The following is a 26,673-nucleotide window of genomic DNA, read 5'->3' on the forward strand; positions in this document are numbered from 1 at the left end:
TGTAACTTTGACTTATTCCTTCCTATTGTTCATTTTTTGTTCACCTGAATTTGTTACCACTGTTATACCTTGTTAACTGTAAACCGATCCGATATGGTTATTTACTATGAAGGTCGGTATAAAAAACTGTTAAATAAATAAAATAAATGACGTGTAAGAGCGTAGGAGATGTGCGTGCTTGCACCCTAGGAGGCCATGGGAATGAGCATGGCGGATGGGGACGCCCATGCTGGTTGGAAATGCCGAGGCCCTTGGCACTCGGCACCGGAGGCAGCCATCTTGCCCAAGAGAGTGAAAGGGGAGAAAAAGAGATAAGGCAGAGCGGTCGCAGCCGTCTGCGACTGATGGACACAACACAGAGACCACTTTTGGTAAAAAAGAAGGAACAGTATACAGCTGTACTGCCCCTGGAGTCATCCGTAGGAGTGGCTCCTGGCAAGACAAGGCCTGCAGCTCAAACTCTACACGCAGAAAAAACTGGCACAGGAAACACTGTTTTCAAGGTCAGTAACCGCAAGAAAAGATTACGCATCGGCCTAAACGTATGGCCGTTAAGAAATCCAAAACAAAATTAAGACTCCATAATGGTATCGGAAACCACAAAGGAGGACGAAGAAGACGAGGAAACAGGCCACATCAGGATGAGCCAACAAGAATCCACCACCTGACCCCTGAAACAGGTGAGAGACACTACTTGTACCTTTAAGGAATTGAGGACCAAGCCTTTATTCAAACCATCCTGAAAAAATTCCAAAATGAGCGGGATCTTGACTGAACAGGAAGAGTTCCTTGATCTTCACACTAGGCCTTAAACACTCGCCAAACCTGCACATAGGCCAAGGAACTGGAGAACTTTCTAGCTCTTAGAAAGGTGGAAATCACTGCTGCAGAGTATCCATGTTTTAGCAAGGGAGCTCTTTCAAGACAAAATTGAGTTGGATCTTCATGAAGAACAGATCCCTGCCTCAACAGATTTCTGTGCGCCGGAAGTCAAAGGGGCGAGTCCACAAGGAGCTGCCACAGATCTGCATACCATAGTCTCCTGGGCCAATCTGGAGCAACCAAGAGCACCATCCCTCTGTGGCACTTGACTCTTCAAATCAATCTGCCCAATATGGGCCATGGAGGAAAGGCATACAGCAACTTGTCTTCAGGCCATTCCTGCACCAGGGCATTGATCCCAATGACTTCAGATCTCTCCTTCGACTCAAGAATCGTGGAACTTTCGCATTGCGAGAAGTTGCCAGCAGGTCTAGAAACGGGAGACCCCAGCAATCCAGAATCAGCTGAAATACCTCGTCCGACAATGCCATTCTCCTGGATCCAGATTCTCCCTGCTGAGAAAGTCTGCGCTTACATTTTCTTTTCTTGCTATGTGCCAGGCTGAGGTCATCTGGACATGCCATTCGGCCCATTCCATAAGTTGACCGATTTCCTGCAAAACTTGCTGGCTCTTGTTTTCTCCCTGCCGATTGATATAATCCATAGTTGTTGCATTGTCCAACATTATCCGGACTGCTTGATCCTGTCACCTGCCGCCAAACTGTGAACATGCCAACTAGACCGGCCTGGCTTCCAACCCATTGATGTTCCAGGGATACTCTTCTGCATTACACAGCTCCCTTGCACTGTCATCTCCTGACAGTGAGCTCCCCAACGAGGAGGCTCATATCTGTCGTGAGTACTTGCCAGTCCAGTGATGCTAGGGAAACTCCTTTCTCAGATGATTCGCATGTAGCCACTTCTGCAGTTGGGAGGAGACCTCTATCGGCAAGTGGAGCTGAATTGAATAGTCCTGAGACTGCAGGTTCCACCGAGACATCAGGGAATGCTGGAGAGGACGAATATGTGCCTTTGCCCATGGCACCACCTCCAGGGTTGCCGCCATTAAACCAAGTACTTGTAGGTAGGACCAAAAAGTCAGGCGCAGAGAGTTCATCAACAGACTCAGCTGTGCCATCAGCTTCTGAATATGCACTTCTGGCAGGAAAACCTTGCCCTGTTTCATGTTGAACCGAACCCTGAAGTATTCCAATGACTGAACAGGCTAAAGACTGCTCTTGGCCAGGATCACCACCCAACCAAGCTCCTGCAATAGGGAGATCACCTTGTGGGTCACCAGGCAGCTCTATTCCAGCGATTTGGCTCGAATCGGCCAGTTGTCCTAATATGGGTATACAAGGATCCCATCCTTCCTCAATTCTGCCGCAACTACTACAATTAGTCCCAGAACTGCGAATCACAGAAAACCTGATGCTCCAGTCGGATGGGAATGTGAAGATATGCCTCGGCTAGATCTAGAGAAGTCAGAAATTCCCCCGACAGCACAGCCATTATTACTGAATGCAAAGTTTCCATATGAAAATATGTCACCCACATATGATGGTTGACCCCTTTGAGATCCAGGATGGGACAAAAGGAGCCCTCCTTCCATGAAATAAATGGAATATTGCCTGATATTTTCGTGAGACGTGGACACTGGAACCACAGCCCTCAGACTGAGGAGCCTTGCTAATGTAACCTCCACTACCTGTTTTTTCTATGAGGAATAGCAGGGAGACACTATGAACACGTCCCGAGGAACACTGCGAAACTGCAGCGCATATTCTTCTCGTACTACCTCCAGGACTCATTGATCTGTTGTGATCTCAACCCACCTCTGATAAAAGAGAGAGAGACGTCCCCCTATCTCCTGTTCCCGGGGGTGGGTTGGCAAAATTTCACTGGGAGGCATAGAAGGATACACTACCCGAACGGGCACTCCTTCTGGGTAATCTGGGATGAAAGGCTGAGTCTTGTTGAAAGGATGAGTCTTCTGAAAGGCTGCCTTTCTATAGGGTCTAAAATGCTTGGATCCCCTAGTACTTCCTCTCATGTTAAAGAAGCATGGCACCTGCTTCTTAATCTCCGGCAATCGAGGAACTGGTGATTCACCCCACTTACTGGCCAATTTTTCCAACTCGCTCCCGAACAAAAGATGAGGTTAGCCTTGGAGGTCACATCAGCCCACCAATTTCTCAGCCATAACTGATGCCTGGCTGCTATTATCAAAGCCACCCTTTTGGCTGAGGTGCGGACCAAATCGCAGCCCACATCTGTCAAGAAGGCGGTTGCTGGCTCCATAACTGCCCTGGAGTTGACCCCAGAGTCATCGACCTGAGAGTGAGCCACTAGGGAACAACAAGAAGCGATCTGCAAAGTCATTGCCACTGCTTCAAATTCTTGCTTAAGGATAGTCTCAATCCTCCTATCGTGTACATCCTTCAAGGCTGCTCCTCCCTCCACGGGAATAGTCATCTGCTTGGAGACTGCACATACAAGTGCATCCACCTTTGGAAAATGTAAATGCTCTCACCACTGGATCCAGATGGTACAGGCCTTTCAAAACCCAGGGGAAGGTAGCTCAGTGAGTACACCTCTGGTGCCTTATGGTTTTGGCATGGATCCTTCTACATTTTCATGGGTAGAGTTTTTCTAGGGATTGCAATCCTTTCTTCAGGTGCAATCCTCAGCCCCATCCAGTGCTTGCAGGGCAGAGTCACACACACACACACACACACATATATATATATATATTTTTTTTTTTAATTTTTTTGTTTTTAAACTTACCTGAGCTCAGCCCTTTCAGGCTGAGTAAAGAGACGGCCTCTGGCTGCGGGGGAAGAGAGCATAATATCGTCACCGCCATGCTCGGCTTTCTGCACCCACTGTCTTTCAGCTGTTTGAACAGCTAAGTCCACACCAGCTGAAAAACCACCTACTGGAACAAGGCACTCATCTGAGGGACCACAAAAATCACCTCAGGAATTCTCAGCTGGGGTAGGGACCATTTAGTATCACTGCTGGAGAGTGGGGTGAATTAATTTTCCTTTATTTCTCCTTTTCAAAGTAAGCAATCCCCAGTAGGGAAATGCACGTCTACCATCTGCTGGAAATGGAGAATACTGGCAGGAGTCTCTGCAGGAGTATATATACTGTGATGTCATTTTGCTATGTCTCCATCTGCTGGTAGAGGTGTATAACCCACTGGTTTTGGATTCATCTGACCAGATGCTAAGAAAAAGAACAATAATCAGGCAAAAGGGCCATTGGAAAACCAAACAGGAAACGGAAAATAAATAGCAGGAGATCCACTGGGATGCCACACAGGAACCAGGGAAGACAAACAGGTAGGAGGACCACTGGAAAGAGACACAGGAACCAGGTAAGACAAATAGGCAGGAGGCCACTGGAAGGCCACACAGAAACCAGGAAAGATAAACAGACAGGAGGGCCCCTGGAAGGCCACACAGGAACAGGGTCAAAGAAAAGCACTAGGGAGACCACAGGAAATAGCAGGAGAGCTTCAAGGTGAGACGGGGAGCTGTAGTGAGGTAGGCTTTTAAGGCATGGCAGTGCTGGGTCATGTACCTTCAAGGTAAGGCTACACAGTTAAGACTGTGGCCCACTGAAGGCCCCTGCAGGCAGGAAGATCACACAGTGACCAGAATTGTTACAAGCTTTTGTGAGGTAGAAACAATAATGTATCTTCTCCACTGCTGAGACTACAGATATTATCATCACTTTATGCAAATGTTTTTTGACTCTGTTTTCAAAAGAACAATGAATTGGAAAGAAATGGACAGATACCTTTTGAAAATGAGGTTCTATGTCTCCATGTTACAGTTTGAAAGTCTGAACAAGAATACTTTTGTGATCTGATACAACTATCTTTCACCAGTGGTAAGTCTTGTGTTCAAATACCTTTTGTAAACAGTATTTGAGATTTCATGAAAAGTTTTTGTTGTGACACCCCTGTGTAGTGTGCAGGACCTGTGCTTCCTTTTTCGTAACCTGTGCCAACAATTTCTGAGCTCTCCTCCTTGCTTCCCCCCTGTTAATTCTAATGGAGCCCTTCACAGGCTTCTTTTTTTCCCCAATAGGAAGATTATGAGTGTCTGAACACTATTTACAGGTGGTAAGGTTAGAGCAAGGCTACCAGTTTCTGGAGGGTGAATTTAGAACACATTTTCCTTCACAATGCCAGTATTTAGGAGGCGAGGACATGGGCTATTATAGAAACACATAGAAACATAGAAGTGACGGCAGAAGAAGACCAAACGGCCCATCCAGTCTGCCCAGCAAGCTTTCACACCTATTTGTTTTCATACTTATCTGTTACTCTGACCGCTGAGGTCAGGGCCCTTATTGGTAACTTTTTGGTTCCAATTCCTTTCCACCCCTACCATCGATGCAGACAGCAGTGCTGGAGCTGCATCTAAGTGAAGTAGCTAATTGGTTTGGGGTAGTAACCGCCTTAATAAGCAAGCTACTCCCGTTTGTTTACCCTGCCTGTGCAATTCCGTCCTTGTTGGCTGTCTGAATATAAATCATCTTTACTTCATTCCCCCCTGTTGTTGAAGCAGTGAGCTGCGCTGGATAAGTATTCCAAGTGAAGTATCATGCTTAATTGATTCGGGGTAGTAGCCGCCATAACAAGGAAGCTACACCCATGCTTATTTGTTTACCCAGACTATGTAATTCATTCCTTGTTGGTTGATGCTGAATATAAATCATGTTTTCTTCATTCTCTCTGCCGTTGAAGCAGAGAGCTATGCTGGATGTGCATTGAAAGTGAAGTATCAGGCTTATTTGGTTTGGGGTAGTAACTGCCGTATCAAGCAAGCTACTCCCCTGCTTTTTTGTGGATGCAAATCCTTTTTTCCACATTTCCTCTTGCTGTTGAAGCATAGAGCAATGTTGGTCGCATTAACTGTGTGTATGTTTATTGAATAAGGATATTAATCTCCAGGTAGTAGCCTTCATTCCCGCAAGCAAGCCACCCCCTTGCCTCTTCTCTTCATTCACATCCTCTAGACTTTATGGATCCACAGTGTTTATCCCACGCCCCTTTGAAATCCTTCACAGTTTTGGTCTTCATCACTTCCTCCGGAAGGGCATTCCAGGCTTCTACCACCCTCTCCGTGAAGAAATACTTCTTGTATTGTCCAGTGGACTCTATCCATGTAAAATTGAAGTAATCTACTCTCAAAATATTCTGGGCCCTATATTCAAAGCATGTTCAGCGCTATTTAGACGGATAAGTGGGACTTATGTGACTAAGTAGTGGCCACTGAATATGCGCTTACGATCAGTGGCTGCCATTTAGCCTTATAAGTCCCTTATATGGCTAAAAGTTATACACACAAAAGAAGGCGTATAATGAATGGATTGAGGCTGAGCAAGTTAACCGTATAACTTATACAGTTAACTACTGATATTTGGAGTTAGCCGCATACGTTTTCGTCTAATTTTAGGTGCCCCATAGAACAGGTCTAAACTTAGCTGGCAGACTTATCCGGCTAAGTGCACATGTTTACGTGTATATTCAGTGGCTTTGCCATGCTGCTGAATATTCTTCATAACTTAGTTGGATTGGTCATATCCGGCTAAATTACTTAACCGGGCAGTGCTGAATATTGGGCCACTATATCTAAAAGCACATTCTTTAAATGTTGTCATCACTAAATATTTAAAACCCATACAAAAGCCGCAGGTATGTCCCTCTCTCCTCCCTGCACCTGTTTCTTTCATCCTGGGTCATCTCTCCTTCTCTTTTATCCCCTGTCCCCCCCCCCCTCTCTTTACCTTTTATTTCAGGTTTGATATTCTATCTCTGCAATTCCCAGACAGCTCTCCCCACATCCCCAACCCATTCCCTGCAAGGTTCTCCTTACATCCCCTTCCACCAGAAAGCTCTTCTGCATTCTTCTTGCCCTCCCCTCCCCAAGTCAAGCTATTATTGAATTCTCCTCTTTCCACTCCACCTTGGAAAGCTGTTAGCACATTCTCCACCCCAACTCCAACTCCCAGAAACCTGTTGCTGGACACCCCTCGTCTTTGCCCCACAATCTTCTGCAGCTTACCATGGCTATCCTCCCTGTACACAAGGAAGAGCATCAACTTCCTGTGCGCAAATCCAGTCTCAAGTATGAACTGTGCAGATCTTGTATCTCATACTGAAAGACTGATGGGTCATGTACACAGGAAGCTGATGCTCTGTTAAGCATAGGCCAAGGAAGGAAATGGGAAAGGAGGATGTCAGGCTCTGTGCTGCCTGTTCCTCCTGCTGGCCAAAGTAGGAGTAGAGTTCTTTGCACCGCTCTGACTTCAAAGGACAGCTCGACTAATTGTGCGATGCCGCCCTGTGCAAGTGCATGGTTTGCATGGTGGGTTGTGCTGGCCCAGTTAGTGAATTTATTAATGAAATAATTTTTTTGCAGTTTGACATCATTTCCTGTCATGTATTTCACAGCTAAGCATAATCACATTGTATTCTCAACTTATACATTATTTTCTTCCATGTCATCAACATTAAGGGGCAGATTTTAAAAAGTTGCGTGAGCGCGAACAAAAGTACGCCTGATTTTATAAGATACGCGCGTAGCCACGCGTATCATAAAATCTGGGGTCGGCGCACGCAAGGCTGCGCAAAATCGGCAGCCTGCGCGCGCCGAGCCGTGCAGCCTGCCTCCATTCCCTCCAAGGCCGCTCCGATTTCGAAGCGGCCTCGGAGGAAACTTTCCTTCGTCCTCCCCGCACCTTCCCCTCCCTAACCCACCCCCCCGGCCCTATCTAACCCCCCCTTACCTTTGTCGGCAAAGTTACTCCTGCTGGAAGCAGGCGTAACTTTGCGCGCGTCGGCCGGCAGCCCCGCTCCGTCCTCCGGTCCCGGGGGCTGGTCCGGAGGCCTCGACCACGCCCCCGGGCCAGTGCCACGCCCCCGGGCCCGCCCCCGAAATGCTGCATCAGTAGGCCCCGCCCCCGACACGCCCCCTTACAAAAGTTCTGGGGCTTACGCGCGTCCCGGGGCTTTACGCGCGCCGGCGCGCGAGGGTCCTGCGTGCGTAAATCCGGAAAGATTTACGCACGCGGGCCTTTGAAAATCCGCCCCTAAGAATTCTGAAAAGGTAACTTGGCAGGATTTTATCTACTTTTTCCTGGGTGATAACTTTTCAGTCTTCCCAGTCAATGATAAAGGCCCTGGCAATGAAGCTCACATTCAGGAGAAGAATGAATGACTGTGTAGATGGTGTCAGCTTCCTGTACCATGGATGATGTTCCAAGCTCTGCTGAGCAGAGATGGAGTGCAGCATCTTCCAAAACAGACTGGCAAAAATACTGAGCATGACTTGGGTGAATAAAGCTCAAAGGTAAATAAATGTACGTGAGTAAATACATCTTTAAACACAGAGAAAAAAGGGCAACAGCTGGAATGCTATGTACACTAATACTCATGAAGGTGGATTTTAAAAATCTAGCATGCACATTAATTAGGGGATACGTAAAGAAGACAGGCTTCCCCGTGCTGACCGTATTTTAAGAAGCGCCCATATACGCGGTGTAAATGCCGCAGTGTGCACATCTCAAAAGTTTCAAAAAAGGGGTGGGGTGTGGCCGTTTCAGGGCCTGGCCAAGAGATGTGCACATAAATACTTATACACCCCGGTGTGTGCCAAGGTCCCCTGCCGCGTAACTTTTCTTCTGCTATGATGTGTAAGTTATAAAATAAAAAGTACGAGCCATTTCTGAGACATTTAAAGGGTCTGGGATAACTGGGGGGGAATTAAAATTATCAAACCATTGGGGGGGGGTGGGGGTTTGGAGAACCTAGCTATTAAATGTGTGAAATGGTGGACAAACTGGTAAACAGGGAATGGCAGGGTGTGTGCCCCTTTTACAATCCCCCGACTTACACGGTAGAAGAGGGATTTGCGTGCCCATGCGTGCCCCCACTTAAAATTAGGCGCACCTGTGCGCAAGGTCAGGCTATTTTATAACATGTGCAAGTTATAAAACAGTCGCGTCCCTGGGTGTGAGCCAACACACACTTGCAAATGTGCATCTACGTGCCAGTTTGAAAGCTACCTTCATAGTATGAGAAATAAACCCCCAGGTCTAGATGCAGTTATGGAAGAAACTGACTTGGGTATAGTGGTGGTCACAGAGATTTTTTAAATTTTTTTTATTTTCAAAACTTTTCAAATAATCTCAAGAACACATCTTGTAAAGAAATATCGGTGCAACAAACAGGTAATACAATTGAGGCAATTCAGTACAAATATACTGCTAAAAGGTATACATGCACCAAAAATAAAGGAAAAGGAAAGGGGAGGGCTCAGTAATAAGAGCGCTATCAATCAGGAAACAAAAATTTCAAAAAGAAAACAAGAACGTCACAACACACTAATCCTAATACCGAACCAATTAAAGGTGCCTTTAGGTGTGCGTGTCCAAAAACGCTCTGAGTTGTGGAGGCTCAAAAAAGACATAATTCTCATTTTGGTACCTTATATAACACTTGCATGGAAATCGGAGGGTAAATTGTGCTCCTCTTTGGTGTACATCCAAGTGCATGGAAAGAAAATGTTTTCTCTGAGTTTGGATAGTTTTAGTAAGGTCAGGATAAATCTAAACCTTAGTGTCCATAGAATAAGGATTGTCTATTACGAAAAAAGAGCCTAAAAATACTATTTCGATCCATCAGAAAAGCAAAAGAAACTAGAAGCGCTCTTCTTGTAACCTAAGTTTCTTGAGATATTTCAAGTATCTTTGAAACATCCAGCGAAGGTAATTGCTTTGATACATCCTCACCACTCTCAGCAGCTTGAGGTAGATACTAGATAGTAATTCTTTCATAATCAGTGGCATTGCAGTTTCTGGTTATCTTTAACACCTGGGAAACATGTTTTAAAGAGATCGAGTGGGAAAATCAAATTTATTACTGGGAAACTGAGTATTCTTAGATTATGAGATCTCAAGATATTTTCTATGTTTTCCAGTTTTTTATTATTAACTCAGACTGAACCAGATTTTGTTGTATTTTTTCTGTGGCAGATAAACACTGCTCCATGGCTTCTGCTTTAAGGTTAAAAGAAGAGATCAAATTTGCATTTGCTAGTGCCTGAATTTTAGTATCAAGGGTAACCTGAGATAGTGAAACAGTAGAAGATTCTATAGATTTTAAGGCAGTCCATATTCCATCAAGTGCCATTACTATTGGATGCTGTATATTAATTCCAAAATCCAGAGCGTTTGGCTGTGCCCCACCTGCAGCCAAAGTTGTGCCTGCACCAAACTCCATACCTTTCGTTGATGAAGAAACTTACGTGGGGCCCGCCGCTCCAAGGAAAGCTCGGCCTGTACCTTCTCCCGGGTGCTGCCCTGTCAGCGGCTTGAATCCCCAGGATCCTCTCAGAAATATCTCCCCGAAGTTCTGCTCCCAAATCTCCCCGCTGCATCTCTGTGGAGGTTGTTGCAGTCAGCGGGTTAACCATAATTTCGTGGTATGGTGGGGTAGGCTTGTTCGGAGCACCAGGGCTCAATGTGATGTCAGGCGTCAAAGAGGAAGGTAATTGCTGTCCTACCGGTCCCGCTGCGACCAATACTCCCGGCGTTGATGTAGAGTTAGCTGTGAGAAAACCCTCAATGCGAAGTTGGGAAGGCTCCAAAGAGGGTGAACGATGTGGTCCCTCTTGGTCTTGCCTGCCTTTTGGTATGAGGCATTTTGAGATGAAGAAACAGATGATAAAGTTAAATGCATTGGGAGCCCTCAGACAGCGTTTCTCACTCGGCGGCCATCTTGGAACCCGGTCACAGAGATTTGACATACAGAGAATCATTACGGGATATAGTTATATCAGGTTATTATCTATTCAGGAAGGACAGGGTAGGAAGAAAGGGAGGAGAAGTGGTGATGCACAGTGCACAGTGCATCAAGCTAGGCCAAGAGTACATTGTAGAAATCTCATCTTTGTGTACCTTTCCTCATTCCAAATCACTGGTGTGTACTGTGCTGTTTGTATGTCTGCCTGAGCATGTAAAACTGGCCCCAAATTTTACCAAAATCTGCAATACAGTAGACACCCCAGAAAATGTGGAAACATGAGGAGAGTTCACGCAAAACTTGAGGAATTATCGAGAGCCTGGCAGCTAAGATTTAATACTAAAAATGCATGGAGTGGTACAGTATAGATGTTGAGGTTCTTCTGCGCACAAAATAGGTGTGAGGTATGGGGGTGATCATATATGATGATCTATTCTAAAGGTGAACAAACAAGTAGATAAAGTGACTGCAAAAGCCGTAAGAATGCTTGGGTATATAGGGAGAGGAATAGCTAGATGGAGTACTATGCACAGTTCTGGAGACACCTTCAAAAGGATATAAACTGAACAGAGTTGGCCCAGAGAGCAGCTCCTAAAATAATCTTTATAATAAAGCATATGGGAACAGACCTAAACATGTATACCCCGGAGGAAAGGTGGGATAGGGGAGATATGATAAATACCTTTAAATAACTCTAAGGAATAAATGTACAGGAGGCAGGGCTCTTTTAATGGAAAGAAGGCTCTGCATGAGGGGTCATGGGATGAGGATGAAAGGGTGTAATCTATGCAAATATTACTTTACAGACTGCCTGCTGGACACATGGAACATTCTCCACGTGAAGCTGCTGCAGACAAGGACAATATTGGACTTCGAGAGAACATGGAACAAGCACAGAGGATTTCTCAGGAGAGGGACTATAAAGCTGAGCAAGAGATGTAGATGGGAAAACTGGATGGGCCATAAAGTCTTTACCTGCTGTCATGTTCTGTTTCCATCGCCATCTCCCTCTAGATCTTCATTGTCAACTTGCTCTGTAGTATTCCCAAAATCTTCACATCCCCCATCCCAGTAGTAGCCCCACAAGCTTCACAATCTTCCCCTAGTAGCACCCCAAAGATCTCCATCCTCTGGGTTCCGTTGACCATAGCCAAACATTCATAGAAGCTTCCTCACTCCTTCCCTCATTATTATCAAAGGTGGCTTCAGCCACAGTTTATCCAATGAAATAAGTCATCCTGCTCTGGGCCACCTCTTTGGGTTTCCCAGTGGGTGGACAGGAGAGGAAGGCAGCAGTAGAAGCAGGACTAGAAGTTGCATCAGTACCGTGAAAGGCATTGGCTAGAAGTAGCAGCTCTGTGCAGGCAGGCACAACTCATCATGCATATAGATCTGGCCTTCATTTTTGGCTATGCTGGAAATATAGCATGTACATCAACATGGAAGCTGCATAGCCCAGGTTCTGATTGGTTGAATGCATTCTATAATTCCTTAAGGTATTCAACCAATTGGAGCCTGGCCTGTATGGCATTAATATTGATACACCTGAAGGTGTCTTCTCCACTAATGGACTGGAGGTATATGCTTCATGCAGGGAATGGAAGGCTTCTTCTAGTCATGAGATGCTGGGCAATTACCCTGCTTGCCCACCACCTATAACATTGGCCATGCTATGAGGGGATGCTAGAGGTACCCCTTCTTTCAGGGTGCTCCAGGCAACTGCCCAGCTCACACTATCTGAAGGCTGGCATTGCACAGGATGTCTCAGTCTTTTTTCTTATGCCTGCATATGTCTAGTAGTGCTTTAAAAATTATTAGTAGTAGTTTCCCCAATACGCATATCTTTGCGATTGTTGTAAATAAGTTTTTAATTTCCCATTTAATGGTTCTTACCCTGTTCCTTTAAAATGTGCTTTAGAAAATGCCACATGTAGTCAATAGAAAAGGGAATAATGCATACTTCAAAAAAAGTCTGTATTAACTGGTATGAGAGCAAATCAGTTAAAAACAAATCAAACATCTTTGAAGCTGGTCAAAGAGAAAAGAAATGAATGTTTATGTCAGTCATTCAATGACTGTAGTAAACTCTACTAACTAGTGATTAACTTTGTGTGAGGTCCTTCAAGATACTTGTTTTGTAGCTCTGCTGGTGTCATACTGCTTCCATGACTTCTGGAAAGGTAGGCATGCCATATATCTGCCGGCATATTTGCTTTCTAATTTTTACTTCAACTTCATCATGGGTGTACTCTACTTTCACACACGTTCAGATTCTAAAACTTCTACACTGGGAAAACGGAGCACAATCCTTGAGCTTCAAATCCAGAGTTCAAGAGCATTGGTGTACAAGATTTCACATTCAGGTCTTCAATCCCTTTAAATTCCATCTGTTTGAGATGTAAACCATATGGTAGCACTAAAAGTTGACTAACACATCAGTATAGCTCACCTTGTCTTATTATTGTCTGTACTGGGAGGACATGTGATCTATTGGTCATGGAACCAAATTACGAGTCATCAGAAGTCTTGGGATGCAAATTTAATTTCTCTCTACTGATGATTTTGCACATGGCCTTGGGAAACACAACTTATTACCCAATACCTCTGTTTACCCAATAGTGCCTCAGTAACAATAATCAAATTGTGGTCTTTTCTCATTCCCTAGGAAACTTTCCTACAGCCTGGGCACCAGAAATTTGCAACCAGAACAGACAACTCAGAAATGTCTATGCCCCTAAGCAAGACACTGTTCTGTTTAATTGAAAGTAAATGAAATAAATCCATATTATTATTGTCAGCCCTCAGAGCTCCCTTCTCCTTTCAAGTAATTATTTAAACATTTATTCTTAGAACAGATTAAAACTGTACATATTTCATTTTAGACTAACATTTATCAGAGAGAACTAAGAAAACAATTTTAAAAGCCATTTACCTGGGTAAATTGGCCTGTCTGAAAATTTGTAGTCTCACAGACATATCACAAGATATTGCAGGCTTGTTATGAATTACATGGTCCCCCGACACGGACCATGTTTCACACCACAACAACATCGGGAGGGACCAATAATCTCAACTTTGCAAATGTTTGACTGTTAAGGGCAAAGTGTCTCCAAAGCTTAATAATATGCGGACCAGATGCATCAGGGAAGCACTGCTCTGTTTCATCTTGAACTTTTGAATGTGATATAAACTGGATGTAAAAAGATTTACAAAAAGAAATATTGTTTTCCCTGACGCATCTGGACCGCATATTAAGCTTTGGAGACACTTTGCCCTTAACAATCAAACATTTGCAAAGTTGCGATTATTCGTCCCTCCTGACATAGTTGTTGTACGAAACACAGTCCATGTCAGGGAACCCGTTAACTCATAACAGGCCTGCAGTATCTTGTGATACATCTGTGAGACTACAAATAAAAATCTCTTAAAGACAAAGATATTGGATATTTGAGATTTCTCTGCCCCCATCGTTTTTTGATTCTAGACCGTGTGTGCTTGGGGCATTCACCTTTTTCTCCGTACTGTCTGAAAATTACCCTCTGTCCAGATAAAAATACAATTGGGCTTCTATAGCGCCCATACTTTTAAGACTTAAAAAGAGGCATTTCTATGGGCATGGTTCAGACTGGGGGTGTAAAGAGGCACACACATTTGATTTTCCAATGTATGTGTGCTATTTTGCCCTTTCTTAGATACCTGCACAAATAGCAGCTACAAAGCATGCTTGTGCTTTTAGAGGTGAATTTCAAAAGATGAGCATGTAAAAAAATAACACGTGCATGCGTAAAATAGTATGTACATAATATATGCAATTTTTTCAAAACCACAACATATGCGCGTATATTGCGGAGCACGAATAGACCTGCACATGTAAAAAAGGAGTGCGCTGAGGCATTCTGGGTGGAGCCAACAGTTACGCACATAGGTTGCTATTTTACAACCTGCCAATGTGACGCACGTGAATCTTTTACTTGAATATATTTACTTCTGCTCAATATCTGGTGTAAGTGCTCATAAACAAAAATGTCGGTGGGGGGTCTGGGTGAAATGGGGATACTTCAGGCTGAAGAGCTTGGAGGGCCTTCTCAAGTTGCAGAAGGACTGGACGAACTGGTAGACTAATTGGTAAAACTGGTTATTTCATTGCCGCATGCATGTTATAAAATCCCATGATTTAAGTGTGTCTAAGTAATGCAAGTAAAATCTATTTGTGTATCCCCTTAAAATTCAAAGTACAAATATGTGGGTATATCATTTGCGCACACTTAGCTGGCTAAATTCCGACTTATTATGATAAGTAGTGCTTTTGCTTCTTCTTAGACAGACAAATTTGAATTTATCCAGATACCTAGCACTTTTATTTTAGGCTTATTTGGCTATCTTACATAACCAGATAAGTCGGAAAAGGGCTAATAGATGGCAGTAGTATTTTTCAGACTTATCCAGCTAAAAGCTGCTACTTAGCCACATAAATTAGAACTTATTCAGATAAGTACCATTACTTTTCAGGATAAGTCCAAACTTATGTAGCTCACAGATTTTACATACGCAAGCATATATGTGCGCATATGTATTTGTATTTTATAACTCGTGCATATAATTTGCATGCAGGTTATAAAATACAGTACTAAATTACCATGCACACATATACACATGTATATGAGCACATGCAAGCAATTCTGAAAGTTATCTTCTCTGTACGTATAATGTATTGCTGCTCATTTTCAAAAGGAAACAACATGGGTGGTTTCCCTGTGAAACGCAGCTACCATGCACATGGGCTAAAAGAACTCGACTACATTGCAAACAACATAGTTTATTCAAAATTGCTTCCCTTATATGTGGAAAAATTATATGGTAAAAATATTTACTAAATTATACCCCATGGATAAATATGTGATTAAATTCATTTCCTTTTTTCCTAAAAAAATGACTAGCAAAAATTACAACGTTCACATCATGGTGCTGTGCAAGCGTGCTCTGTGTCTTTAAGAAGCTGCTCGCTGACTTAAATACACAATGGAAATGCCTCTGATTTTTGTAGATATAGTTACTGCTGTCCTAACATTATATTTAGCATGCATTTCAAAATATATATGTATATTTTATATGGTTTATTTTTTCATTTCAACCAGAACAACCTTAAGCTCAGTAATTGCACATCTTTTTCTGTTGTTGCACAAAAATCAAATATAAGTAACTACAAGAGGAAACAATCCAGTCCTTGCTGACACTATGATCAGTTTTTTTTCTTTGGGCTGTTTTACAATTATATCCCCTCATTTTCACCTACTCTACAATGTTATCAAACTTTCAAATATTACTTGTTTACTGTTAGAATATGCTAATAGGTTGCACATCTATAGAGTTTTTCATAGCAATCTATGATTATCCAATGACTCTTGTATGTAAAAGCTTATGGATCTCTTGCTTATGCTCAAGTAATATGGGCAGCCAGGACATCACTCGCTCACATCTGCCCTTTTACATTTCCAATAATAAACAGACAACAGTTTGGATTTAACAGGGCCACAGCTTTAATAAACACCAGGGAGGCCTGAGCCCCGCAAACAACATTCACAATTTCCATTCAACAAAATCCCATAACCATACGCTGCTCCCCCAGCAAGACGGTCAGCACCAGCCACGTGGCTCGTCATTCCAGCCCTTGCACCGAGTTCAGACCCCTGCCACCTCCCAGCAAGGAGCCAACCCAGTGGCCCCCCGCCACTCACCAGCAAGGAGCCAGGCCAATGGACCCCCGCCGCCTCCCAGCAAGGAGCCCGTACCCAACAACTGCCCCCAGTTGTCAACAAATACAAAATTGTAGCAGGAATCAATCTTTGAGCTGTAGCGGCTCGGGTCATCCACCTCAACAACAACTCCCCCTCCCCCCCGCTGCGACAAACGATCCCCCATTACAACCACAAAAGAAGAAGGGTGAGCGGGAGGGAAGCGACCAGCCGGCTGCTGAGATGCCAAAGAGTGGCTGAGCCGATGCCGCGCAGCACATGAACCCCTCCTACCTTTGCTGACCTCATACTGACTGGCCTATCGTGGCCAGCAAGCACCACAGCAGCCCACTGAAACTGCCCAATCCCAGGCCTTTCAGCCCAGAGCCTAACAACTCCTTCGTCTCACCGTGCTCCCTCATTCCCCCCCCCCCCTCGACCCATAACTGCTCTCCCTGCCCTAAGAATGACCCCCTGTCTAACACCCGCCCAACCAACTGCCGAAAACCCGGGCCTGCTCCCCGAGCATGCCTGGGCCCACATTACCTTGGTTGACCGGACACTAGGTCTGGTCGACCTCCCAGTATGATGATTTCATGAAATCATCAAGAACTTTCATGAACTCTTCCACCTACCAGCACCATCAAATCATCTCAGTTTGAGTAGTTATTCTCCTTTGTCATGTGCTGGCTACATATTCCTGGACAGACTGACATTCCCCTGGTGAGATGCCTTTAGTTTACTTTGGTACTCCTGCCATTGATCTCTGTTTTGTCTTCTCTACACAGATATAAAAACACTTCTGAGAAACATATGTACCCTACTAGGGGTGAGCAGCCAAAATATTTCATTTTTAGCATGTGTGAAAACGATTTAGCACGCACTAATTAATTTACCTCATGCTAAACCCTTTCAGTATGTGCTAAAACACAATAATGAAACAAAATAAACATTTTGTATCTTTTCTTTCACAAAAATGAAATGAAACAAAACAAAAAAATCTTTTTGCTGTTTTTGATGTCGTTTAAAACTATTGCATATCTCTATTCCCTACTGCTGTCCAATAAGTTTCTTGAAACTCTTCTCTTATGCCCTTACCCCTCTTAGGCCACTGGACTCTGAACTTTGAAGCTGGAAGGCTTTTTTTTTTTTTTTTTTTTTTTAATCATTATCAAACACCTTTCCAGTGTTTCTAGAGTTAGATTTACTGTGGTCCCCACTGACTACACTGTTAATTCCTGACATCACTCTAAGAAGTTATTCCAGCAGGACCTTTCCTTTCTCACTCTGTACTAGAGATGTGCATTCGTTTTTTCCGAATTGGACAATTTCAACGAAATTGTCCAATTCGTCATGTTTCGGGGATCCCGAAAAATGATTGGGATTTTCCCGTTTTTTCACAAAAATTCAATTTTTGGATTAGTGCGCACTAACGGGAGTTACCACGCACTAACACGCTAATGGGAGTTACCACGCACTAACAAAAACTAACAAAAAGTAACAAAATCTAATGGTTTTTGTTAGCGCGCACTAACGGGGAGTTAGTGCGCGCTAACTCAAAAAATGATTTTTCACAAAAAAAAAACCCCCGAACCACAAAAAAACGACATTTTCAGTGGTGGCCGAAAAATGAAGAACGACAGGAACACAAAAAACGATTCACATCTCTACTCTGTACTGACAGATTTGGATAGAGCCATACTTTTCAAAAAGCTCCTTAAATTTAATTGTAAGGAATAAATTCATCAACAGATTTCTCCCATTTAGAGGACAACTGTCAAAGGAATTTGTCCTGGAACCTAAGAATTTTCCCAGGCTGTAAATTGCTCTCCCATCATCAGCCAAAATTATACAAGCTGTTAGCTGCAGCAGGTGAAGTCTCTGCGGGTTCTTTTTGAAATCCCTGCGTGTTCTTTACAGCGCACACTTTGCATTTAGGAAAGCAGGTGCAAAGTCCATGGCCAATCCCCACCAGGTTCGGTTTTTCAAAGAAAAACTCTGTGAAGGGTTTCCCTTTGAAAATTAGCTATACATGTGGACCTGCAAGCAAGCCGCTGTTTTTAAAATTTGCCCCCTTAGTGTCCTATGGCATGAGGATTCGGCAGACCCATAGTTCCTACTAACCTCTTGATTACTAAGGGAACATTAACGTGCCTTGTTGTAGGGGCCTCATTTCCATTTCTCATTGCTGTATTGTTTTATAGGTATAACAGCTGCCATTCTTCAATCTTTGCTGCCAAAATTAATAAATATTACAAGTTCATGCTAGTTTTGTGTTACCTTCCTTCAGAATTTTGAGCTTCAAGCCGCCTGGTCCTAAAAGTAAATAGTAATTTTCATGCTTGGAGTGTTTTATTATTGCTTTCAAATTCAGTCCCTAGCGCCTCCTTATTGGCAGAAGCGGCGGATGTCAGCGGGTTTGACAGCCAACGCTTAATTTTACTGGCGTTGGTTGTCGAACCCGCTGACAGCCACGGGTTCGTAAAACGGACGCCGGCAAAATTGAGCGTCCTTCTTCCAACCCGCGAGCCATGGGCTGATTTTTTTTTTTTTTGGGGCCTCCGACTTAATATTTCTGCTTTTCTGTACACTTTCCTGGTGCCGGCCGAAATTAAAATGTGCGGCTTGACTGCACATTTTACTTTCTGGATCGCGCGGGACTAACTAATAGGCAAAATTGAGCATCCGTCTTCCAACCCGCGAGCCACGGGCTGATTCTTTTTTTTTTGGGGGGGGGGGGCCTCTGACTAACTAATAGGCTTATCAACATGCATTTGCATGTTGCGGGCACTATTAGTTTCGGGGGGGTTGGCCACCCGTTTTCCACGTGCTATTACCCCTTACTGTATAAGGGGTAAAAATAGCGCGTCGAAAACGCGCAGCCAAACGAGGGCTAACGGTGCACTCGGTCGAACGAGGGCTAATGGTGCGCTCCGAATATACGGTGCATCATACGAACATACGGTGCGCTCCGAACATACGGTGCATCAGCCCGTATGTTCGGAGGATAACTTGGAGGGTGTTGGTTTGGAACATGGCAGCTGCAGCCTGAGCAAAATCATAAGCACATTAAAGTTCATATATTTGTTCTGAAAAGCCCTGAAAATATACTAATGCTTTCCCATTTTTAAAGACAAGCAGAAGTTCCACACAGACCTAATTGAGTCTAATTTCTAGAATGTGCATATCTGAAAAGAAAAATACGCTTGTCAAGATTCCCTTGAACCCTTTGGGAAAACAGGCTAAAATGAGGGTTAAATCAGCACAGGTCTGAAACTTGTGAGCAATAGTACTAGCTGTCATGTTACAAATTTCTGCAAATTCAACCTTTTTTAATCTACTGTCTGTATGTGTTACTTTATTCGTGGTGCCAAGTGGCTTTGTATTCTTTCAACACAGTTAGATCCAGTCCTGGTTTTTCCCCCGTGCCTGCTGAGATTTCTTAAGGAAATCATCAGAATTATAATACTATACAAGCGGGTAGGATGGGGGATATAAAATGAGGAGTAGATCGACCTGAAAAAATTATGGCCACTTAGCAAACCCTATACTACGGAGGCAATTTTCAAATTGCCCGTTTTGGGCCACAGTCCATGGGAGTTGTTTTTTTTTACTTTTGAACATTGCATGCATAAATGGTTTTTAAAGATTGTCCTCTAAGTACACAATGTGGTGGTAAAGTTAGTCCACTTAGATGTACTGAAGTAAAGATTAAGATCCAAGTGGAAAGTGATACTTATTGCTTTAAGAATACACCTGTGACTAGCCTTCTGGATTGTGTCAACCTGGTGAAGGCACTTCAAGTCTCAGTTTGAACTAAGGAACAGATTTAGCGTCATTTGCAAAAAAACCCCAAAAAAACTCCTTTCTAGGCCCTATGCAAATCACTCACAAAAATATTGAATGTATTTCGCTCTAGGACGGATCCCTAAGGTACATTAATCATCTTTCTCTCCTCAGACTGAATTCTATTTACTACCATCCACTGTTGTCTATCACTCAACCAATTTCTAATCCAGTCCAACACCTTGGGACCCACCCTTCGAGCTGCTTAATTTGTTTTCAAGAATCCTAGGTAGGACAGTGTCACAAGCTTTGATGGAATCTAAGTACACCACCAAGTGCATGTTTTGCTTCCTAGAGTAAATAGAGTTCCAAAGTGTTTTATTACCATTTTTTTCTCAGCAATTTCCTTCTACTTTTCTCAGCTGCCATCTCAACTGGAACAAACCTCTATCGGGTTATAGCAGCAGGAGCCTTCTTTCACAACTATTTGGGTTCCCCCCCCCCCCCACTCCCAACAGCCCTGCCACTGCAGCAACGGTCCTTGACCAGGGTGATGGAGGACAGGGAAGGCATAGCTCCCCTCCTGAACCTGAAAAGTGTAGCCCTCAGGTCTGGCCCTTAGATGTCACCACAGAGCGATAACTGAGACTCCATCCTTCCCAGGGGCCATGAATGCTGCCTCTGCACCCTTGCCATTCCCGACTGAGCTCAGAAGCCTGGCCCTGAAATTGAACCCGGCTCTTCTGCATGGCGACATACAACAATTAGTGCTGTCACTGGAAGAAATGGGGGCCCTGGGCAGTGGGGGACCCCTCCGATGATATGGCCGTACGAGAGCTTATTCAGTGACAGTGGCAATGTGATACACCGACTGGCGACCCAGGCAGGCATTAAATTTTGCTCGCCCCTTCCAACAGACCTGAGAGCAGTTACTAGTCAGCCATCGGGCCAGCCCTTGAATTGCAAATCTAAAATGTTTATTCTTTTTTTAATGCGTTTTTCCTTACAGATTTATGATTTTAAACAGTTGACAATAAGTGTGTGTTTGTTATCAGGTGTTTAAATTCTTCAGACTTCAATACAGTTATTGTTCATTCTGCTGTCACCAGTAACAGTGAAGTTTCCCTGTTCTTAATCAGTGCCTTATCAGAGAGGTAAAGGACACCTTACGATGGCATTTATTTATCCACGCGGTAGCTGTAGTTAACAAGATGACTGGGCTTTTTTCCAAACTGTTGTACATTAAACTGCTACTATCCTTCTCCTTTAACAGCTCAAGCAGGTAATGCTATTTAATAGTCAAAAATTGATTTTCTGAAATCTGTACACTGCCAACAATTTCATGATATCATTATCCTGCTTTCTCTCTTGGATGTATCTAGCTTAGAGTCTCTCTATCACTGGGTATTAAGTTTATGACTGAATGCTGTAATACAACACTCAATACAATTTTCAGTTTATTTTTTTAAAAAGTGTAATGAAATGATAGGACTGAAATATCTATAGAAAGTAAAAATGACCCCCCCCCCCCCCCATAAACAATATGGGGTAATTTTCAAAAGGATTTACAAGTGTAAATGGAAATACTATTGTAACAATTTTCAAAAGCTATTTACCCACATAAAGGGGCAGATTTTAAAAAACTACACCAGTGCAAACAAAAGTACGCTGGATTTTAATAGATACCCGCGTAGCCACGCGTATCTTTTAAAATTGGGGTCGGCGTGTGCAAGGCTGCGCAAAATCGGCAGCCTGCGCGCGCCTTCCCCTCCCTAACCCATCCCCCCAGCCCTACCTAAACCCCCCTACCTTTGTTTGAAAAGTTACGCCTGCCAAAGGCAGGCATAGCTTGCGCGCGCCAGGCCAGCTGCCGGCGCGCCATGTTCTGGTCCAGGACCTGGCCAGGAGGCCGCGGCCACGCCCCCGGGCCGGAACCACGCCTGCGGCCCCGCCCTCGGAACGCCTCAATGACGTGCCGGCTGTGACACGTTCCTGACACGCCCCTCAGGAAAGCCCCGGGACTTACGCGCATCCTGGGGCTTTGCTTGCGCCAGCAGCCTATGCAACATAGGCTCGGCGCGCGCAGGGGGAGCTTGGGGCAGGTTTTCGGGGGGTACTCGCGTATCTTACACGCGTACCCCTTTGAAAATCTGCCCCAAAGTGCACTTATATGGGTAAAACCTATGAACAATTCAATGGCATATATTGCAGTAATTTTCAAAAGCCCACTTACATGGGTAAAGTGCATTCACATGCGTAAAACCCATTTGTATGCATGTAAATGCTTTTGAAAATCAGGCCCTATATGAGGGCAAAGTATTATTGCAGTCTTCAAGTTCCACAAACAGGTCTGGTTTCCGGATAACCACAATAAATATGCATGAAATGCATCTACAATAGAGGCAGTGCTTATTCATTGTGGATATCCTGAAAACCAGACCTATTTGCAGCATTTGAGGACCAGAGTTGTCTACTCCTGAGGCAAATTTTGTGGACGATTGCAGATTTTCTCTGTGCTGTATTTCTATGGAAATCAACGTGTAACTGAGCCTGGTGGACAGACTATGGAGCAGATTTTCAAAGGGGTACGCGCGTACCCACCAAAAACCTGCCCCAACCTCCCCTTGTGCGCGCTGAGCCTATCTTGAATAGGCTCGGTGGCGTGTGCAAGCCCCGGGACGCGCGTATGTCCCGTGGCTTTGCTAGGAGGGCGTGTCAGGGGCGTGCCGCGGCGCGTCATCCGGAGGCGGAGCCGCGGGCATGGTTCCAGCCCAGGGGCATTTCGGGGGCATGGCCGAGGCCTCTGAAACTGCTCCCGGGCCGGGGAATCACGCAGCTGGCGTGCGTGAGTTACGCCTTCAAACAAAGGTAGGGGGGTTTAGATAGGGCTGGGAGGGGGGGTGGGTTAGGTAGGGGAAGGTGCGGGGGGGTGGAAGGAAAGTTCCTTCTGAAGCCGTTCCGATTTCGGAGCGGCCTCGGAGGGAACGGAGGCAGGCTGCACGGCTCGGCGCACGCAGGCTGCCGATTTTGCACAGCCTTGTGCGCGCTGACCCCGGATTTTAAAGGATATGCGCGGCTACGCGCGTATCTATTAAAATCCGGCGTACTCTTGTTCGCGCGGGCGTACTTTATTAAAATTTACCCCTATGTGCAGAGTTTGGCTGCAAATTTTTTTTGCAAAAATATTAACTACACTTCAACAAGCTATAGCTTTTTAATGCAAAACACTTTCTGCAAAGGAAATTTTGTGCATATTTTTGCAATGTACTAATGCAGTAGCTAATGAGCAGCATTGCATGATTTTGGATTGTAGCAACTCACTATTAGTGAGTTGCATGGAAAACTACATGCAAAATTAAGTTTTTCGCAGTTTAGTACATTGACCTCTATATCTGAAGCATTAAAAGTGTAATGCAATTATGGATACATGTCTGTATTACAGAACAGTACTATCAATGTAAAATGCTACAATTTATGGAGATTTTCAAAGACTATTCATGGGAACTATTAAAAACAACAAACAAACAAATAAATAAATAAAATAACCCTCCCATGTCTTCATATAGATGATCAGGGAAAGTAGCAGCAATAAAGTTGGTGCTCATTCACCCAACATCTTGGTTATATCTCACCATCAATGGATGGGGAAACTACCAGGTGATCTCAAACACACAGAGCAAGGCTACTGATACCTAAGCAGTGAAACATTTTCTAAACGAAAAACAGAAGATTTATCCATGAAGAGGGTCAAGTGGCAGAACAGCGATCTTCTATTTAATAAACATAAAGCTAAGGCAGCAGTTATATTCTGCACGTCTGGGATACTTTGTCTGCATCTCAGTTCTATTTTGACTGCAGTAATGAGAGCTTTCTGAGGAATGATGAGATAACAATTTCCTTTAACAGCAGTCAAACTGAGATTGAGATGCCGACTGTCCCTAAGTAATGAGAACAAAAACAATTAATATATTGTTCCCATGGAGATTTTATTGTGGCTGTACAACCCGAAATAAAAACAGTCAGGATAAAATGAGCAAAATAAATTGCAGCTGATCAATTTTGCTTTTAGAAAATACCTATTGCGGGAATGTGCCTATGGGGACTTGATAAGTAAAAAGGGATAAAATGCGCTACTTGCAAACAATGATTTCAGTAATAATAATAAAACTTATTTACTAAAATTGAAATTCAGTTCCAGCTTTGTTCCATAACAACGCTTCCTCACTACAAAGAAATGGAAAAAAAAACCTTTTATGCTTTTTTTAGAAAATGTTGGTTTCTGGGTAAGTGTTGGCTCCACAGCATGCAGGGTTGGGCAGGGCTTTTCCAGATAGATTTTCAGGATATCCCTCATGAATATGCAAGAGATAAATTAACATACACTGGATTTTCAATCTATGCAGATTTGTCACTTGTATAATGATTGTGGATATCCTGAAAACCTGACTGACTGTGGGACCCCCAGGACAGGTTTGGGAAATCCCGCTGTAGGGGTGCACTACCATTTATCAGACTAATAATTACATAATAATGGGACTAGTTCTCCCAGGAGGGAATGGAATGCATCAAGCCAGAAGACGCTTAAGACTTTGTGCTTTTGAACTGATGCCAGTTAGCTGCTAAGTCTATAAAATGCGATCAGCCTTAGTGACCTTCATGACAGGGTCTCCTATGTCCCACATCTTGATTTTGATACTGGTCACTGCTGATGTGCTTGTTCATTAGATTCATTATAGATTCATTATAGCGAAATGATCACCCGCGGTAGAAAAAGGGGAGTGGGAAGGCAAATGAGCAGCCGGCCGCATTGCAGTGTATCGTAACTCACGCGGTGCTGCATTATCATACGTGGTGATAGCTGCGCTAGTCTTTGTCACCCCTGTAGCACCTCGGGAAAAGGTGTAGTTATTTCCCGCAAAATTGCACATGCTAGTGTGTGATGGTTTTTCCACACACAGCGCTAGCAGCCCCTAATCTTCCTAAAACCCACCCAAACTCCTACGTTTAATAATACATTTTTAATTTGCATACACGATGTGCAATAGGCCGTTATTGCACGCATTATGGCGTTATCATGCATGTTACCGCATTATCACGTGCGATAACTCCGTAATGCATGCGATAACACCCTATCGCAAAATGATGAATGACCCTGTTAAGCAAGCTAAAATGAAAAGGCCAGTCTCATTGAAAAAATGATCACGCTGCTTAGTACAAATTCTTAATAAAACATCTGACCCGTTCCCTGCAATGCTGTGGATATTTTGTAATCCTGCCTTCCCTTTATGGGTAGGTTGTGCAGAAATGCAAGACAAATCTTTTGCAAAAATCAAACACCTAACTATATTCAGTTTTTGTAGAAAAGAGATTTAATGTTATGGAATCAGCTTGCCACCCCCGCCTCCCCCCCCATCCCTTTCCCTGTCACATAACTCCAGTGAAGCACAAAGCAACATTATAATTATTATTTGTCCAAAGATTCTCACCAAGCAATAGCTACGCATGAGAACGGAAATTAAGACCAGACAGGGGAATGAGTGGGAAGTAAGGAATAAAGCTACAAATCATAGAAGCAAAGGAGACGAGAAGTCAAAAGGCAGAAAGTAAAAGGTAAATGTAATTTTGTGCTTTGAAAAATCAGAGACTAAATGGAATGTACAGCAGAGAAAATGAGAATTATATCAGTCTGCAGTCCAGAATAATGCTCCCTAACCAGAGTTTTTAAACTGGACAAATGATGACTGGCCTGAAGGTTGTACTGTACAATGCCATGCAGAAGATCTGGGTTTGATTCCCAGGGTTGACCTCTGGTCAATGGACTGACACATGGTGGAGATGCTACTGAGGGAGTGTTCACAACCCCTGAGGAACAGCGAATGGCAACCATCACGCAAGAGGCTGGCATTCCCTCTTCCTCTTACACATTTTTAGAAGGGGTTAATAAATATGTGGATACTGTCTGGGATCTTGTCAGTTACTTGGTGACTTGGATTGGCCACTGTTGGAAACAGGATACTGGGCTTGACAGACCCTTGGTTCTTACTGATACTTAGGATTCAGGGTACAAAGGTACCGGGTTTGAAAGTGAGCCATGGTCTACCGTTCCACTGTGGAGGACAGTCATTATGATGACTTAGTGTACAGAAAGGAAGGAATAAATGAGGAAAACCCTCAGCAACCGAGCATGAAGACTTATGATTCCATAGTCCCTAGTACGGGCAAGTTCACAAGGAGCTGGAAGCCAAGAGAGCAGGAGGAAGCTGCCAAGTCAAAATAAAAATGCAGAGGCAACTGAAATCTCACAACAGTAAAGAGAAAAGGATGAAAAGGGATGGAGACTAAATAATCTGAAATCTCTTCCCCATCATTCTTTTCTAGTTCTCTCTACCATAGCAGTGAATGTAAGATACTAAGGGGCTTCATCAAATCAACTTTTCTGGAGGGAAGAGTTGCATTGGCATGTGCAGAGCCCAGAGAGGCTACCATTGTGTCTTTGGAACACCCTAGCGG

At 43.9% G+C, this 26,673-nt stretch overlaps 1 protein-coding gene and 1 long non-coding RNA gene across 5 annotated transcripts in view; one reads left to right on the forward strand and one right to left on the reverse strand.

Moving 5' to 3' along the window:
• Positions 1–12,746, forward strand: part of LOC115091122 — a 44,748-nt gene extending 32,002 nt beyond the window's left edge. For 2 of the 4 annotated variants that reach the window (XR_003856622.1, XR_003856623.1), the window contains 3 exons: positions 4,599–4,722; positions 7,999–8,192; positions 11,452–12,746. This is a non-coding gene — a long non-coding RNA (uncharacterized LOC115091122). The remainder of the gene's footprint in view (positions 1–4,598; positions 4,723–7,998; positions 8,193–11,451) is intronic. The other 2 variants (XR_003856624.1, XR_003856625.1) reach the window with 2 other exon arrangements.
• ADAMTS9 (ADAM metallopeptidase with thrombospondin type 1 motif 9) overlaps positions 1–26,673 on the reverse strand; it is a 366,656-nt gene that overhangs the window by 140,020 nt on the left and 199,963 nt on the right.

This window comes from Rhinatrema bivittatum, chromosome 4, assembly GCF_901001135.1.
Source record: "Rhinatrema bivittatum chromosome 4, aRhiBiv1.1, whole genome shotgun sequence".
NCBI classification, from domain to species: domain Eukaryota; kingdom Metazoa; phylum Chordata; class Amphibia; order Gymnophiona; family Rhinatrematidae; genus Rhinatrema; species Rhinatrema bivittatum.